At 36.4% G+C, this 17,922-nt stretch overlaps 1 non-coding gene across 1 annotated transcript; it reads right to left on the reverse strand.

Annotated features, from left to right (window-relative positions):
- Positions 1 to 15,849: 15,849 nt before the first annotated feature.
- LOC141694336 (small nucleolar RNA R71) lies at positions 15,850 to 15,954 on the reverse strand. Its single transcript, XR_012563651.1, has one exon. It is a non-coding gene; the product is annotated as a small nucleolar RNA R71 (small nucleolar RNA).
- Positions 15,955 to 17,922: the final 1,968 nt, after the last annotated feature.

Consider the following 17,922-nt stretch of genomic DNA (forward strand, 5'->3'; position numbering starts at 1 on the left):
ACATAATAATAATAATAAAATATGATAAACCCCGAAACTAACAGGATCTAAATAGGATTAAGTATGAGACAAGATTACAACTACCAACTAGAGTATATTATTATTACAACCAAAAATATGAATCAATTCAAATTATTCGATTCAGATTTGGAAGCGAAAGATAACCCAAAAGTATCTGATTCAGCTAATATTCTTCCCACCAACTTGTTATCGCTTGCTCACACAGCATCTAACTGCTCTAGCATCTGAAATCCCACAACACGATAGGGACCGCCAGGAACGCTCTTGCGAGCGGTGCGCCTAAGTCTGGCCATCTTCTTGGTTAACTGCCATGGTTAGATCAAAGAAAATAAATGAGCAAAGACGCTCAACAAATAACGATATAAGCAAATCTAGATATCAACATAATCAACATTAATTGAAGCATTCTATTTCTGAATAAAACTAAGCTAGGTTGCATCATTCTTTTAACGGCTAGGTAAAGGCAATGAAAAAAGGTCCCGGGCTTTCAGGATTTTAAAGTTTGAGAGAAATTCGACATTCATCACATTCAATAACGGGGTTCTCAGGGAGTTTCTCATTTCAAAGAAAGCAATCATTCCAGTTTTGAGAATCAATAACAAAGTAAAGTGACAGGGTTTTCAACCAAGTTTCATAACTTTAAAGAAGATACTACTCATTATGTATTATTTCAATTAAATTAAGCAAATTGCTTTATCAAAGATATACATTTCTTCTTTTATAAAATATTAAAGAACCCTCGATTGGAATATCCATATTTTAAATGTAAATACGGGTGATCAGCCCGTACTAACCTCCATCCGGTCATTAAGGTACCTATGGTATTATTTCAGGCTTATATTGGACTAGCCCCGCTAGCCTCTTATATGACTGGACTAGTCCCACTAGTCTCTTACGTCTCTATCCAATCTTCAAGGAATTCATTTGGAAAAGCTTTATGTTAGAATACGGGAAAGTTTATCTAAATTCAGTTTTAACATTACCGATAAGTGAAATCGTTTGGACTATTTCAAGTCGAAAGTCATTCTTAAGTCCAATTCAAGAATTCAAAGAAAGTGACCAAATCGAGAGTAAGCAGGGATCATAAGCTAAAGACATTGATCAAACGTTAAACAAGTGTATAAGATAACAATACAAATAGTTGTTGAGTGGCATTTATTACACTTTATAACGCTCCATTAAGCTTTGAATTGGTGTTATTGTACTCAAGTTGTTGGTGTTTTAATGTGTTTTCTAGTATTTTTGCATTTCAGGCGTTAATCTAGAATTTAGGTGAATTAGCATTGATTTGATGCTAATATGGTGTTAGGATAGTGTCCAAGGAATAAAGCTCGTGAAGACCAACTCATTGCATCAAAAAAAGAAGAAAATGGAATTTTCTCCAAAAGGCCAGCGCGCCCGTGCTGTCAAAGCACGCGTCCGTGCTGTCAAAGTGTGCACCTGCGCCCAAGGAGAAGGCGTAAAAAGACCGTTTTAGCACAATTCAACAAAGGCGAAGAATACCTAGTTTATACTTGTGATTCTTTGTTCTAAGTTGTAACTTTGGATGCCAGTTTTCTAATTTGTGAACCTATACTCTTGTTTCGTACTTGGTTTATTATTTATTCAGTATAAAGACTACATTTATTATACCATGCTTTCATCGGAACCCACATTGATGATGAGTCTGATTATCGGCTAATCGTTATCGTGGGGTTCTGGTGGATTTATTTATGGATTTCTTTAGTTAATTTGTTTTAATGCCTTAGTGTGTGGTGATTGTATGATAACCTAGTATTGGTTGTGCTTATTCGTCTTATGAGCGTCACGAACTTATAATATAGCGTGTTAATCTTTAATGAAGCGACAGTGAATTTAAGGATTTAGAACTTGCCATGCTAGCATAGGTTCATGTGTAACTATTATGCATGATTCGTATGTGGCGCCCTCCAAACCCGGGTCAGAAGTTTGGGGTCCACACACACCTTAATTATAACCTGCTTATAACAATAATAAAGATAATAATAATATATACAATGACCCTACTTACCAATCACCACGGACCGCAACAGGTTAAAGTATGCACACAAGCCAAATACACTAATATATTACAAACCGTTCAAATCCCAACTATTTCAAATTCAAACTGAGTATTAAACATTATTACAAACTTTTACAAACTTAAATTATTCCAAAAGAAGCCTACTAGCTCAGCTTTCTCAACCTGAACCCCTAGCTCTCGCGCTGGACTGGGGATCCGCTTTACCAACTGGTTCCTTTTTAACTGGAAAGAATATAAATAACATCGCACGAATGAGCTAACTAGCTCAGCAAGTCACAATGACAAAACTGAGAATAATGATCATCAGGTGAATATGTTTATGATATCAAGTGAACAATGGATTATGATTTAGAATTGGATATTATACTTTTAATTTAAAAACCAAGGTTAGGCTGCTGATCAGTCACGCACTAACCCCGAGCAAGGCACACAGCATTACTCTAACTACTGGATCCAAGGCACACATTGGCCTAACTTGACCATTATATGGTCTGACCACGAATCTGGTCCACAATTTTATAAAAACAATCCAATTCTAACATAATAACAGAATATGCAATAGTAAACAATAACCGAAATCATTAACAACAATAAATGTTTAACAATGAAAGGGTTTCAATCCTTGTAAGGATCAATAAGGCAATTTAAAAGCTTGGATGCTGGGTAATGAAAGAATTGGATAACAAAGGAATCAACGTTTCAAGGTTTCAAGGATTCGATCTTTCAAAGTATAAGATACCATGGGTTGAGTATATAATAGTTCATTTCAGTGTTTGGTATTTAGTTTGTATGTATTTTGTAGAGTAATATCGTAGATTTGTGGTTCTTATTTGGGTATACAATAATCAATGGATTAGAAAGAATATGATTCACGGCTCAAGGACAATAACTGAAATCAGGATTTAGGTTTCTGTGCTTCAAAGCACTTGCAATATCACAGGATTATCAAGTACTACAATATTTTGAGAAAGTTCAGAACACTTGCCTGGTATTAGCTTACTACACTGCACTCGCTTCCAATCACAACCGTTTTACTCCTCAACTACATGTTTCCCTTTCCTACGTCTTGCCTCTTCTGCTCACATATCATAAGCATCTATCAATAATTTACTCATGGAATTCTATTCAACACATACTTCTATCTACCCTTCGTTTTACCCAAATCTGATTAACGGATTGAAAGTTATGCAATAATCAAGTAAACACCGAATATATAGACCGATAGTCAATTAACAAGTCACATGTAGCACATAATACATCACGTAATCAATGATATATTATTTATAAAGAAGTCCCGGGTCATAAATAGGCTTTCTGGTATTTAAAATGATTTTTAAAACATTTTTCGGAATTAAAACGGGTCGTTGGATCAATTTCGGGTTAATAAACAGGGTTCGGTTGGCCCATTCTGGCTCTGAAATAATTTTAGAATAATTATCTAGCCTTGGAAATAATTTAGAATAATATTTTAAAGCTCGAAACTATTTTTCAGAATTTTTAAATCATTTTTAAATAATTAAATCTAATTAAATAACTAATTAAAATCAATTAATAATTAATTAAATCAATTAATCAATTAATTTTCGAATTAATTGACCAATTAATCAATTATAAATTAACTGAAATTAATTAACTAATTAATTTAGATTTATTTGTGAATTAAAAATAATTTTCAGAATTAAAATAATAATTTTTAGAATTTTCAAAAATTAAAAACGAATTTTTATAATAAAAATAAATAGGAAATATGATTTTTAAACATTTTATAAACAGGAATCCTAAATTTGCAAAGTCTGGAAACTTCAGGGACCTAACTGTATCGTCCCCAAAACTTCAGGGACCAAACTGCAATTTTACACCCCGTCGCCGGAAAACAGTCGGGTTCGCCGGAGAATACGATTCCGACCTCCTCACCTTACCACAAGCTCCAGATCACATCTACAAATTACCAGGAATACAATCATGCAATCAAAACAACCTAACAATCCCTGAGTTGGCCGGAATTTGGCCGTGAAGTTTTCCAGTTTCCGGCGAACATCGGAAAACTTCAAAACACAACTCCCTTCTCTACAGACCTCGTTGGTTCATGAAACTTATACGACTAGATTGCAAATTTCACAGAGAACACAACCCACTATAACACAACATCAATCTATCACAGAATAAGAAACCCCCAAATTTCAATTAAGAACATTCATACGGGTTATAAACCCTAATTTTGAAATTCAAAAATTAAACCCACTTTTGAGCATGTTATTGAACTCCAAATCAGATGTATGACATATGAAAATCATCAGGAAAATAAGCTCTACAACATGCAATCATCAAATCATACAAACAATCATCCGAACAAAAATTCATATTTTTAATAAAATAAATTCGAAAATAAATAAATTTTTAGAAAAATAACCTTGATTTCTGCAGTGAAACAAAGCTCAGAATCTGATAGAACACCTCAAATCCTTCGTTTTGGTTACTCAAGCTTTGAAAACAGAGATCGGTAACGCCTTCGTTTTGCTGTTTGATTCTTAGAACAGTTTATGTAATTAGGGCTTTTCTCTGAAAATTATATAATTATCTGTCTGCAAATGATTTTGATACGAAATAAAATACGGTAAAAGGCTATTTATAATTACGAAAAATTAGTATCCCGTTGGATCATTCCCGATATAAAACGGTACATTTATTTGTAAAAACTGATCCAAACGGTATCGGTTTTCGGGATAATTATCCAAATCAGTACAATTTGTACTGCGGTCTTGGTCTCAGCGCCTGGTTACACGTATTACGAAGTGATAATTGGGATAGTTTAATAAAAAGCTCCCGTTTATCGAAAATACGGGTTTTATTGATTTACCGAAACGAACCGTAAGCCGGATCGAAAAAGTCGAAACATGGAATATGCTCTGAATATTACAATTAGGTTAGGAAGGAGTTCTCGAAAGAGTTTCGGGTTCCAAAAACGTAACAACGGTTGACGTCGGTTGGTTCCCGTTTTTATAAAATAGATTTTAATTACCCGGAAAAAGATTTTAGAAATTTCATATGATTCTTATAAATCCATAAACCAACATAAAAATAATTAGGAAGATATGACAATTATCTATATTTTATTTTGGACATATAAAAATTAAAATACTCAATTAATATTATTTTTGAATATTCAAGTACAGATAACACTTAACAATTAGCTCATAGAATAGATACTGAACACACATAATAATTATATAATAGCAAAAATAATTACACGATATATCCCGGATATTACATCCTTCCCCCCTTAAAAGGATTCTGTCCTCAGAATCTCTAAGAAAACAAATGAGGGTATTTTTCTCTCATATCACTTTCTAACTCCCAGGTTGACTCTTCAACCTTTGGGTTTCTCCACAATACTCTTACTAACTTTATCACTTTATTTCTTAATACTTTCTCCCTTTCCTCTAGAATCTCTATTGGACTCTCTACATATGATAAATCTGTTTGAAGTTCTATTGGCTCATATTCTATTATATGCCTGGAGTCTGGATTATATTTCTTAAGCATTGATATGTGAAAAACATTGTGAATGTGCTCCATGTGCGGAGGTAACGCCAACTCGTAAGCTACTTTGCCAATACACTTTAGGATTTCAAAAGGTCCGACATATCTTGGGTTTAGCTTCCATTTCTTCCCAAACCTCGTTAGTCCTTTCCACGGTGATACTTTCAATAATACCAAGCTTCCTTCTTCAAATTCCATGTCTTTTCTTGACTGGTCCGCATATTTCCTTTGACGATCTTGTGCAGCTATTAATCTTTTCTGGATAATTTCAACAACTTCCTTTATCTGTTGCACCAATTCAGGTTCGAGTATTTTGCGTTCTCCTACTTCGTCCCAATATACTGGAAATCTACATTTGCGTCCATAAAGGGCTTCATAAGGTGGCATCCCAATACTGGCGTGATAACTGTTGTTATAAGCAAACTCTACTAGGGTAAATGCTCGTCCCAACTTCCTTTGAAATCAATAGCACAAACACGTAGCATGTCCTCGATTGTCTGGATCGTTCTTTCACTTTGACCATCCGTTTGGGGGTGATAGACCGTACTCATATTCAATCTTGTTCCCAAACATTCTTGAAAACTCTTCCAAAATCTTGAATTAAATCTTGGATCTTGATCAGATACAATAGACACTGGAACTCCATGACGAACTACGATCTCTTTCAAGTACATATGAACTAACTTATCGAGCGAAAATCTTTCATTTATAGGCATAAAATGAGCTGACTTGGTAAGTCTATCTACTATAACCCAAATGGCATCATGATTAGCCCTTGTCCTTGGTAATCCAACTATGAAATCCATGGCAATATGTTCCCACTTCCACTCTGGAATCTCCAATGGCTGTAGCAATCCGCTTGGTCTCTGATGCTCCGCTTTAACTTTCTGACAGGTATAACATTTGTTAACCCATTCCGCAATTTCCCTCTTCATATTTGGCCACCAATAATTCTTCTTTAAATCTCTGTACATTTTGGTACTCCCTGGATGGATGGAATATCTTGAACTATGTGCTTCTTGTAAAATTTCATTTTTCAGCTCCGTTACTGGTGGAATCCAAATTCTTGAAGAAAACCTAAGAATACCTTGATCATCTTGTTGCGTGCATAATTCCTCACCTACCAAACTATTTATATCTTGATACATTACCTCTTTCTGGCATTTCTTTATTTTCTCCAATAACTCCGGTTGGAAAATCATACTGTACACTTTTGCTTCCTCAGGCTTGCAAATTCTAATCTCCAATTTCAATTTTTGAAATTCTTTATATATCTCTTCAGGTACGGATAATACATTTAACTTTTCCTTCCGACTTAACGCATCTGCTACAACGTTCTCCTTATCGGGATGATAATTAATCGAGCAATCATAATCTTTGATCAATTCTAACCATCTCCTTTGTCTCATATTAAGTTCCTTCTGGGTAAATATATATTTCAAACTTTTGTGATCCATGAAAATTTCACACTTTTCTCCATACAAATAATGTCTCCAAATCTTCAAAGCGAAAACTATAGCTGCTAACTCCAAATCATGAGTAGGGTACTTCTGTTCGTGTGGTTTCAATTTCCTTGACGCATACGCAATCACCTTGTCATGCTGCATAAGAACACATCCTAATCCTTTGTAGGAAGCATCGCTATAAATTACGAAATTCCCTTGGTCGTCTGGAAGTGACAAAACAGGTGTTGTGATTAATCTCCGCTTCAATTCCTGAAAACTTTCTTCGCACTTGTCATTCCATATAAACTTTTCATTCTTTCGTGTAAGCTTTGTCAATGGTGTTGCAATTCTTGAATAATTCTGAACGAATCGTCGATAATATCCTGCCAATCCCAAGAAACTTCTTACCTCAGTGGGTGTTCTCGGTCTTTCCCAATTCATAATTGCCTCGATCTTTGTCGGGTCCACTTTGATCCCTTCGTTACTGACTATGTGTCCTAAGAACTAAACTTCCTGTAGCCAAAACTCACACTTCGACAATTTAGCATATAACTTCTTTTTCCTTAAAATCTCCAAAGTTGTCCTTAAATGTTCCGCATGATCCTCCTCCGTCTTTGAATAGATCAAAATATCGTCTATAAATACTATAACGAACTTGTCCAAATATTCTTTGAAAATTCTGTTCATCAGGTCCATTAACGCTGCTGGGGCGTTGGTCAATCCAAAAGACATCTCTAAAAACTCGTAATGCCCATACCTTGTTCTGAAAGCTGTCTTTGGTATATCTTCTGGTTTGATCTTTAGTTGATGATATCCCGATCTTAAATCGATTTTGGAGAAATACTTGGCTCCCTTCAATTGGTCAAACAAATCATCAATTCTGGGTAACGGATACTTATTCTTGATCGTCAACTTATTGAGCTCCCTATAGTCGATGCACAGTCTCATGCTTCCATCTTTCTTCTTAACAAATAATACCGGTGCACCCCACGGGGATACGCTGGGTCTAATTACTCCTTTCTCTAACAACTCTTGCAATTGCTTTGCTAACTCTTTCATCTCAACGGGCGCCATTCTATACGGGGCCTTGCATACTAATTCGGTTCCAGGTGCTAAGTCAATTGCAAATTCAATTTCTCTATCTGGAGGAAGTCCTGGTAACTCGTCAGGAAATACGTCTGGAAATTCATTTACAACTGGAATATCTTCAAGTTTTGCTGGCTTCTGACTTCTGTCGATCACATATGCTATGAAATGCTCACATCCTTGTCGTAGTAACTTCTTGGCTTGAATCATCGTTAAGAACTTCTTTACCTGCTTCTGTCCCTTGAACGTTACTATTCTTTCGTCTGGCGTTTTCACCATTACTTTCTTATTTCAACAATCTAACTGAGCATCATGCTTAGATAACCAATCCATTCCTAATATAACGTCAAATTCTCCTAACTTAAACGGTATCAAATCTACACAAAACTTACTACCAGAAATCTCAATCTCACAATTCCCACAAACTTGGTTAACAGTTACACGTTCTTGATTTGCTAATTTCACAGTCATTATTTCATTTAAATACCCAACTGGACAATTTAACTTACTAACAAAATCTTGTGAAACAAACGATCGAGTTGCTCCCGAATCTATTAACACTTTGGCACATAAAGAGTTCACATTAAGCGTACCTACCACGACATCCGTATCCTGGACCGCATCCTTCACCGACATGTCAAAAACTCTAACCCTCGGAGTCTCATTCACTGTTGGGGTAGATCCCATAATCCTTAATGCATTACTGACTGGGGCTGGTGTCTTGCAATCCCTGGCCATATGTCCTGGCTTCCCACATTTAAAGCATATAAATCCAATGGCTGGAACCTTCACTGCTGGATTCCAGATAGGCTAATCCTTATTTGTTGGCTCTCTTGCTGGCTGATTTCGGCACTCCCTCGAGTAGTGCCCTTTCTGGTTGCATTTAAAACATACCACATTCAACTTGTTACAAACTCCTCCATGCTTCTTTCCACATACTTGACAATCTAAAAAAGTTAATCTCAACTGATTCGGCTGATTCACATTAGCTGAACGATTGCCCTGGCCTCCGTCTCCTACATTTTGTCTCCTGAAATTAAAATTTCTCCCTGGCTGAAACTTGCCCTTCTTAAAATTTGGAAACTTCCCTATTTGTGACTGACCCTCACTTCCCTCAACTTTCCTTTTCTTGCTTTCCTTTTCTTTCTGGAACATCTCACTCTCTGCCTCTGCGATCATAGCTTTCTGTAGAACCCCGGCATAGGTATCCAATTCAAAAATAGCTACCTTCCCTCTGATCCATGGCTTCAAGCCTTGCTGGAATCTCTTAGCTTTCTTTCTATCAGTATCAACATACGACGGCACATACCTTAACAATTCCTCAAACTTCCCCTCATAATCTGTTACCGACATGTTCCCTTGCTTTAATTTTAAAAACTTCAGCTCCATTTGATCCTGAACAAACTGAGGAAAATACTTTTCTAAAAACAACTCCTTAAACCTTTCCCAAGTAATAACATCTGTGCTTTCCAATGTTTTCACTATTTCCCACCAATAGGTGGCCTCATTCTTCAGATAGTAACTTGCAAATTTAACCTTCTGCTCCTCTTTCACTTTTACCAAGGCAAAAGACTTCTCTATTTCCTTTAACCCTACATTTGCTTCAATTGGCTCTAAGGAACCCTTGAATTCTGGTGGGTTTACTGCCTGAAAAGTTTTGAAAGTTACTTGGGGATTGGTCTGTCTCTGCTGTTATTGTGCCAGGTGAACTGTTTGTTGGGCCAAGATTTGAAGAATCTGGGCTATTGCTGGGTCCATGGGTCCTGGGTTCACATTCTGGTTTATATCATTTTGGTTGTTATTGTTGTTGTTGTTGGTTTCTTCATTCTGGGTGTTGGTGCGGGTATTTCTTCTGGGAGGCATTTTCTGTAAAGAATCAATCAATTTATTTAGCTTTTGAATCAAATCTTTGTATAAAAGAAAAGTTTTATGAAATAGAAATATCTCTTTTTTTGAAAACAGTTGTAACTAAGTAAATTGCATGCTTCTTTACAGAATATAAACAGTTGTGGAAAACAGGGTACATGGTATCACAGGATATACTGGTGCAATAAATAAGGTAAAGTAAAACAGGTGCAATAAAATAAATGACAGTGTTGGAAAAGAAAAGGTACTGATATATAGATCAAAAGTTTTAGGTAGTACAAGCGTAAAGACGCTTCAAAAGTAAAAGCAAAAAGGGTACAACAACCTACTCACTAGTCAGCATCGCTAGTCTATAAATACAACTCAAAAGTCTACTGATACACACTACACACTACTGTCCATACTACATAACCATAACAACACTGCTCAGCATCTCCATCTCAAAATCTCTAACTCAGCTCCAAGGAAACTCTGGTCCTGCCAGCCTCTCAAAGTCCTCCATCACCTCAGTAGCCCAGCCCAGCGTATCAGGGCCTCTTCCAGGTAGTGTAGCTCTATGTAGCCTAGCCTCAAGAACCCTCCGTGTCACATGAATCTCCTCTCGAAGCTCCCTCACACCACGATCAACATCTGTAGTCCTAATGATATGCTGTAACTCTCTAATCTGAGCCAACAAGGAATCACGCTCCAATAGAAGAGCCTCATACCGGTAATAAGGAACTAGGGGCAATGTAGACTGGAATGGGGCACTCGCTACTGAATGCCCAGTGGAATCTGACTCAGCTGGTGGGGGTCCTCTGACAGGTGGCCTCATGCCTGGAGGTGGAATAGCCTGCAATGGTACGGGCTGCAACACCGGTGGAGGTAGAATAGCCAATGCTAGTGGAATAACAGGACGTGGATCCGATGCTGGTGCTCCAACTGAAGGCTCTGAGTGATCAGCTGATACGGGAATAAAAGAGTCGGCCATCTCTGCTATCTGAAATCATATCGTAATATAAGAATCTCGTACCACGACGCAAACTATACTAATACCGATTATACCATAACACTCAACCTCTCGACGTTCTATCATCCTATACCTTACTTCTAATCCTATCCCTCTACCCATTCCCGTCAACCTAAGCTTGTGTCAGTGACTTATAACCTGTGGCTCTGATACCAAACATGTGGCGCCCTCCAAACCCGGGTCAGAAGTTTGGGGTCCACACACACACCTTAATTATAACCTGCTTATAACAATAATAAAGATAATAATATATGCAATGACCCTACTTACCAATCACCACGGACCGCAACAGGTTAAAGTATGCACACAAGCCAAACACACTAATATATTACAAACCGTTCAAATCCCAACTATTTCAAATTCAAACTGAGTATTAAACATTATTACAAACTTTTACAAACTTAAATTATTCCAAAAGAAGCCTACTAGCTCAGCTTTCTCAACCTGAACCCCTAGCTCTCGCGCTGGACTGGGGATCCTCTTTACCAATTGGTTCCTTTTTAACTGGAAAGAATATAAACAACATCGCACGAATGAGCTAACTAGCTCAGCAAGTCACAATGATAAACCTGAGAATAATGATCATCAGGTGAATATGTTTATGATATCAAGTGAACAATGGATTATGATTTAGAATTGGATATTATACTTTTAATTTAAAAACCAAGGTTAGGCTGCTGATCAGTCACGCACTAACCCCGAGTAAGGCACACAGCATTGCTCTAACTACTGGATCCAAGGCACACATTGGCCTAACTTGACCATTATATGGTCTGACCACGAATCTGGTCCACAATTTTTTAAAAACAATCCAATTCTAACATAATAACAGAATATGCAATAGTAAACAATAACCGAAATCATTAACAACAATAAATGTTTAACAATGAAAGGGTTTCAATCCTTGTAAGGATCAATAAGGCAATTTAAAAGCTTGGATGCTGGGTAATGAAAGAATTGGATAACAAAGGAATCAACGTTTCAAGGTTTCAAGGATTCGATCTTTCAAAGTATAAGATACCATGGGTTGAGTATATAATAGTTCATTTCAGTGTTTGGTATTTAGTTTGTATGTATTTGTAGAGTAATATCGTAGATTTGTGGTTATTGTTTGGGTATACAATAATCAATGGATTAGAAAGAATATGATTCACGGCTCAAGGACAATAACTGAAATCAGGATTTAGGTTTCTGTGCTTCAAAGCACTTGCAATATCACAGGATTATCAATTACTACAATATCTCGAGAAAGTTCAGAACACTTGCCTGGTATTAGCTTACTACACTGCACTCGCTTCCAATCACAACCGTTTTACTCCTCAACTACCTGTTTCCCTTTCCTACGTCTTGCCTCTTCTGCTCACATATCATAAGCATCTATCAATAATTTACTCATGGAATTCTATTCAACACATACTTCTATCTATCCTTCGTTTTACCCAAATCCGATTAACGGATTGAAAGTTATGCAATAATCAAGTAAACACAATATATAGACCGATAGTCAATTAACAAATCACATGTAGCACATATTACATCACGTAATCAATGATATATTATTTATAAAGAAGTCTCAGGTCATAAATAGGCTTTCTGGTATTTAAAATGATTTTTAAAACATTTTTCGGAATTAAAACGGGTCGTTGGATCAATTTGGGGTTAATAAACAGGGTTCGGTTGGCCCATTCTGGCTCCGAAATAATTTTAGAATAATTATCGAGCCTTGGAAATAATTTAGAATAATATTTTAAAGCTCGAAACTATTTTTCAGAATTTTTAAATCATTTTTAAATAATTAAATCTAATTAAATAACTAATTAAAATCAATTAATAATTAATTAAATCAATTAATCAATTAATTTTCGAATTAATTGACCAATTAATCAATTATAAATTAACTGAAATTAATTAACTAATTAATTTAGATTTATTTGTGAATTAAAAATAATTTTCAGAATTAAAATAATAATTTTTAGAATTTTCAAAAATTAAAAACGAATTTTTATAATAAAAATAAATAGGAAATATGATTTTTAAACATTTTATAAACAGGAATCCTAAATTTGTAAAGTCTGGAAACTTCAGGGACCTAACTGTATCGTCCCCGAAAGTCCAGGGACCAAACTGCAATTTTACACCCCGTCGCCGGAAAACAGTCGCGTTCGCCGGAGAACACGATTCCGACCTCCTCACCTTACCACAAGCTCCACAAGCTCCAGATCACATCTACAAATTACCAGGAATACAATCATGCAATCAAAACAACCTAACAATCCCTGAGTTGGCCGGAATTTGGCCGTGAAGTTTTCTAGTTTCCGGCGAACATCGGAAAACTTCAAAATACAACTCCCTTCTCTACAGACCTCGTTGGTTCATGAAACTTATACGACTAGATTGCAAATTTCACAGAGAACACAACCCACTATAACACAATATCAATCTATCACAGAATAAGAAACCCCCAAATTTCAATTAAGAACATTCATACGGGTTATAAACCCTAATTTTGAAATTCGAAAATTAAACCCACTTTTGAGCATGTTATTGAACTCCAAATCAGACGTATGACATATGAAAATCATCAGGAAAACAAGCTCTACAACATGCAATCATCAAATCATACAAACAATCATCCGAACAAAAATTCATATTTTTAATAAAATAAATTCGAAAATAAATAAATTTTTAGAAAAATAACCTTGATTTCTGCAGTGAAACAAAGCTCAGAATCTGATAGAACACCTCAAATCCTTCGTTTTGGTTACTCAAGCTTTGAAAACAGAGATCGGTAACGCCTTCGTTTTGCTGTTTGATTCTTAGAACAGTTTATGTAATTAGGGCTTTTCTCTGAAAATTATATAATTATCTGTCTGCAAATGATTTTGATACGAAATAAAATACGGTAAAAGGCTATTTATAATTACGGAAAATTAGTATCCCGTTGGATCATTCCCGATATAAAACGGTACGTTTATTTGTAAAAACTGATCCAAACGGTATCGGTTTTCGGGATAATTATCCAAATCAGTACAATTTGTACTGCGATCTTGGTCTCAGCGCCTGGTTACACGTATTACGAAGTGATAATTGGGATAGTTTAATAAAAAGCTCCCGTTTATCGAAAATACGGGTTTTATTGATTTACCGAAACGAATATTGTATCGAAAATGTTGCGCCGGGACCCGCGCAGGACAAAACGTAAGCCGGATCGAAAAAGTCGAAACATGGAATATACTCAGAATATTACAATTAGGTTAGGAAGGAGTTCTCGAAAGAGTTTCGGGTTCCAAAAACGTAACAACGGTTGATGTCGGTTGGTTCCCGTTTTTATAAAATAGATTTTAATTACCCGGAAAAAGATTTTAAAAATTTCATATGATTCTTATAAATCCATAAACCAACATAAAAATAATTAGGAAGATATGACAATTATCTATATTTTATTTTGGACATATAAAAATTAAAATACTCAATTAATATTATTTTTGAATATTCAAGTACAGATAACACTTAACAATTAGATCATCGAATAGATACTGAACACACATAATAATTATATAATAGCAAAAATAATTACACGATATATCCCGGATATTACATCGTAGGTAATTTTAACCATCTTACTTGCCCTATGTAATCACGATAGATAACTTGTGCATTAAGCCATTATGTTGTCAAATTCTATAGACATATAGGGTCTCAATATAATTGGTGTATGTTCAACTTCTATCTCTTTTGTGGGTGTCTGGCAATATGTTATTCGTGCAACGAAAGTTGGCGTTTAGCAGTTTCGTGTTGTTTGATTAGTGTCATCACCATTACATGCTAAGGTTAAGAACGAAAAGGCTATTGAATGAAGTATTTAATGAAGTTAGAATCCCATATTTGTGTCATATATCATTCAACTCTTTTTAATCTCTTAGTTTATGTTATTTAGTATAATTCTCAATGGTAGTCGTAGTATAATCAAAACCCAAATTGTTATTCGTCTTAGCATTGAATAATAGCCATATCATTGTTGCATAAGTGCATAAATCATAAAGTTAACCTAAACCAGTCCCTGTGGGAACGAACTAGAAATAATTCTATATTACTTGCAATCGCATTTACTTGCGTGAATTATTAGCGCGTGTTTATCGACTAACAAGTTTTTGGCGCCGCTGCCGGGATTCGGTGTTAACTTTTAGTTTATGTGTTTTTCATCAGTGATCGTTAAAGTTCATTGAATCGGACATTGTTACTTACCTACTCTTTTCCTTGTCGTGTTTCAGGTACTCTAGCGAGCGTGTATGCATACGCATTCGCGGACTCGTAAGAGAACTCTGGATCAATCCGATGAGGAAACTGTAGTGATTCGAAGGGAATTTTTTGAGGACGAAGAGAAAGTAGAAGAAGAAGAAGAAAAAGAAGAAAAAGAAGAAGAAAAAGTCGAGGAACCAGCTTTAGTAGTGATGGGAGATCAATCAGAAATTTCTAAGGTTTTGATGGACTATTTTCAGCCTAAGATCAATGATATTTAGTCAAGCATCATCAGACCAACCATCTCGGCTAACACTTTTGAGATCAAGTCGAGCATGATTCAGATGATACAAAACTCAGTTCAGTTTGGGGGCTCTCTTACAGAAGACCCCAACATGCACATCAGGGATTTCATAGAGATCTGTAATACTTTCAAATTCAATAGTGTGACTGAAGATGCTATCAAGCTGCGACTCTTTCCATTTTCCCTAAGGGATAAAGAAAAGTGCCGGTTACATTCTCTACCACCAGGGTCTATCACCAGATGGGATGATCTTGCTCAAAAGTTTCTCACAAAATTCTTTCCTATGGCGAAGATTGCTGCAATCAGGTTTGCTCTTACTCAGTTTGTGCAACAAACTGGAGAATCTCTATGTGAGGCTTGGGCGATACAAGGAGATGCTAAGGAAGTGCCCACAGCATGACATGCCTGATTGGATGATTATAAACTATTTCTACAATGGTTTAGGCTCACAATCTAGACATATGCTCGATGCAGCGACTGGTGGAGCCTTATGGGCCAAAAGCTATAATGAAGCTTACGAGTTGATTGAGCTAATGTCAGCTAATGAATACCAGAATCCTACACAAAGAAGGTTACAAGGCAAAGTAGCAGGAATTGTGGAAGTGGATACAACTACTGCTATAGCTGCTCAACTTCAAGCTTTGATGATGAAAGTGGAATCTTTGGCTAATTATGGAGTTAATCAAATCACTAGTGTGTGTGTGATACTTTGTGTGGGGGCACATGAAACTGAGCAATATGCTATTTCTAGCGAATCAGCTCAATTTGTGAGCAGCTTTCAGAGATCACAGCAGCAAGCTCCAGCCACTTATCATCCAAATAACCACAATCATCCTAACTTCAGCTGGAGTAACAATCAGAATGCGGTGTAACAATCTTATCAGCCATACACAACAAAGCAGTAGGCAATAACTTCAACTTCAGCAGTTACCGCAAGCTAATGAAAAAGCTGAATTGGAGGAGTTAAGGCTCATGTACAAGAGCCAAGCGGTTTCTATCAAGACCTTGGAGAATCAGATTGGGCAAATTGCTAATGCATTAATGAATCGTCAACCTGGCACACTTCCGAGCGATACTGAAGTTCCAGGCAAGAACGAAGCTAAGGAGCATGTTAAGGTAATTACACTAAGGTCTGGCAAGGTAGCAAATCCTGAAAAAGCTAAGACTCCAGATTCTGAAGTTGAGGCTAAAGAAGAAGAAGTGCAGAAGGAAGCAGAAGTGGAACCAAGGAAGGCTACTATTGAGCACACTCCTCTTAAGGGTAATACAGGGGAGAAACAGATCTATCCTGCACCTCATTTCCCTAAGAGGCTGCAAAAGAAAAAGCTAGATAAGCAGTTTATGAAGTTTCTGGAGGTGTTCAAGAAACTTCACATCAACATACCTTTCGCTGAAGCTCTGGAATAAATGATTAGTTACGCAAATTTCATAAAAGGTATTCTCTCTAGGAAAGTGAAGCTTGATGACTTGGAGACCATTGCTCTCACGGAGGAATGCAGTGCGGTACTGCAACAGAAATTGCCTCCGAAGCTTAAAGATCCTGGAAGTTTCAATATTCCTTGTATAATTGGAAATGTGTCTTTTGACAAGTATTTATGTGACTTGGGAGCTAGCATTAATTTGATGCCTTTGTCAATCTTCAAGAAGTTGGACTTGCCGGATCCAAAGCCTACTTATATGACTTTGCAATTGGTCGATCGTTCTATTACATATCCGCGAGGTATTGTGGAGGATGTCTTGGTCAAGGTGAATAAACTCATCTTCCCTGCTGATTTTGTAATTCTTGATTTCAAGGAGGATAAGAAGATTCCCATAATCTTGGGAAGTCCTTTCTTGGCTACTGGCCGAACCTTGATAGATGTGCAGAAAGGTGAGCTTATCATGCGAGTGATGGACCAGGATGTAACTTTTAATGTGTTCAATGCCATGAAATTCCCTACAAAAAATGAGGAGTGTTTTAAGGTGAAGATGGTTGATTCCGTGGTCAATTCTGAACTCGATCGATTGCTAAGGTTCAATGCCTTAGAAAAAGCCTTTGTTAGGGAATTCCGATAGTGAAGATGATGAAGGTGAAGAGCACTTGTAATATTTGAATGCTTCTCCCTGGAAGCGAAAGATGGATATGCCTTTTGAATCTCTTGGATTGGAGGAGCTGAAAAGTTCTCCAAAGCGCCTCAAGCCATCTATTGAGGAAGCTCCTACTCTTGAGCTTAAGCCTTTACCTGAACATTTGAGGTATGCATTTTTAGGCGATGCATCTACTTTTCCTGTTATTATTACATCTGACCTTTCAGGTAGCGATGAGGAGAAGATTTTGAGAATTCTTAGAGAATTCAAATCGACAATTGGTTGGACTATAGCAGCTATCAAG

Source organism: Apium graveolens, chromosome 10 (genome assembly GCF_009905375.1).
Source record: "Apium graveolens cultivar Ventura chromosome 10, ASM990537v1, whole genome shotgun sequence".
Lineage (NCBI taxonomy): Eukaryota > Viridiplantae > Streptophyta > Magnoliopsida > Apiales > Apiaceae > Apium > Apium graveolens.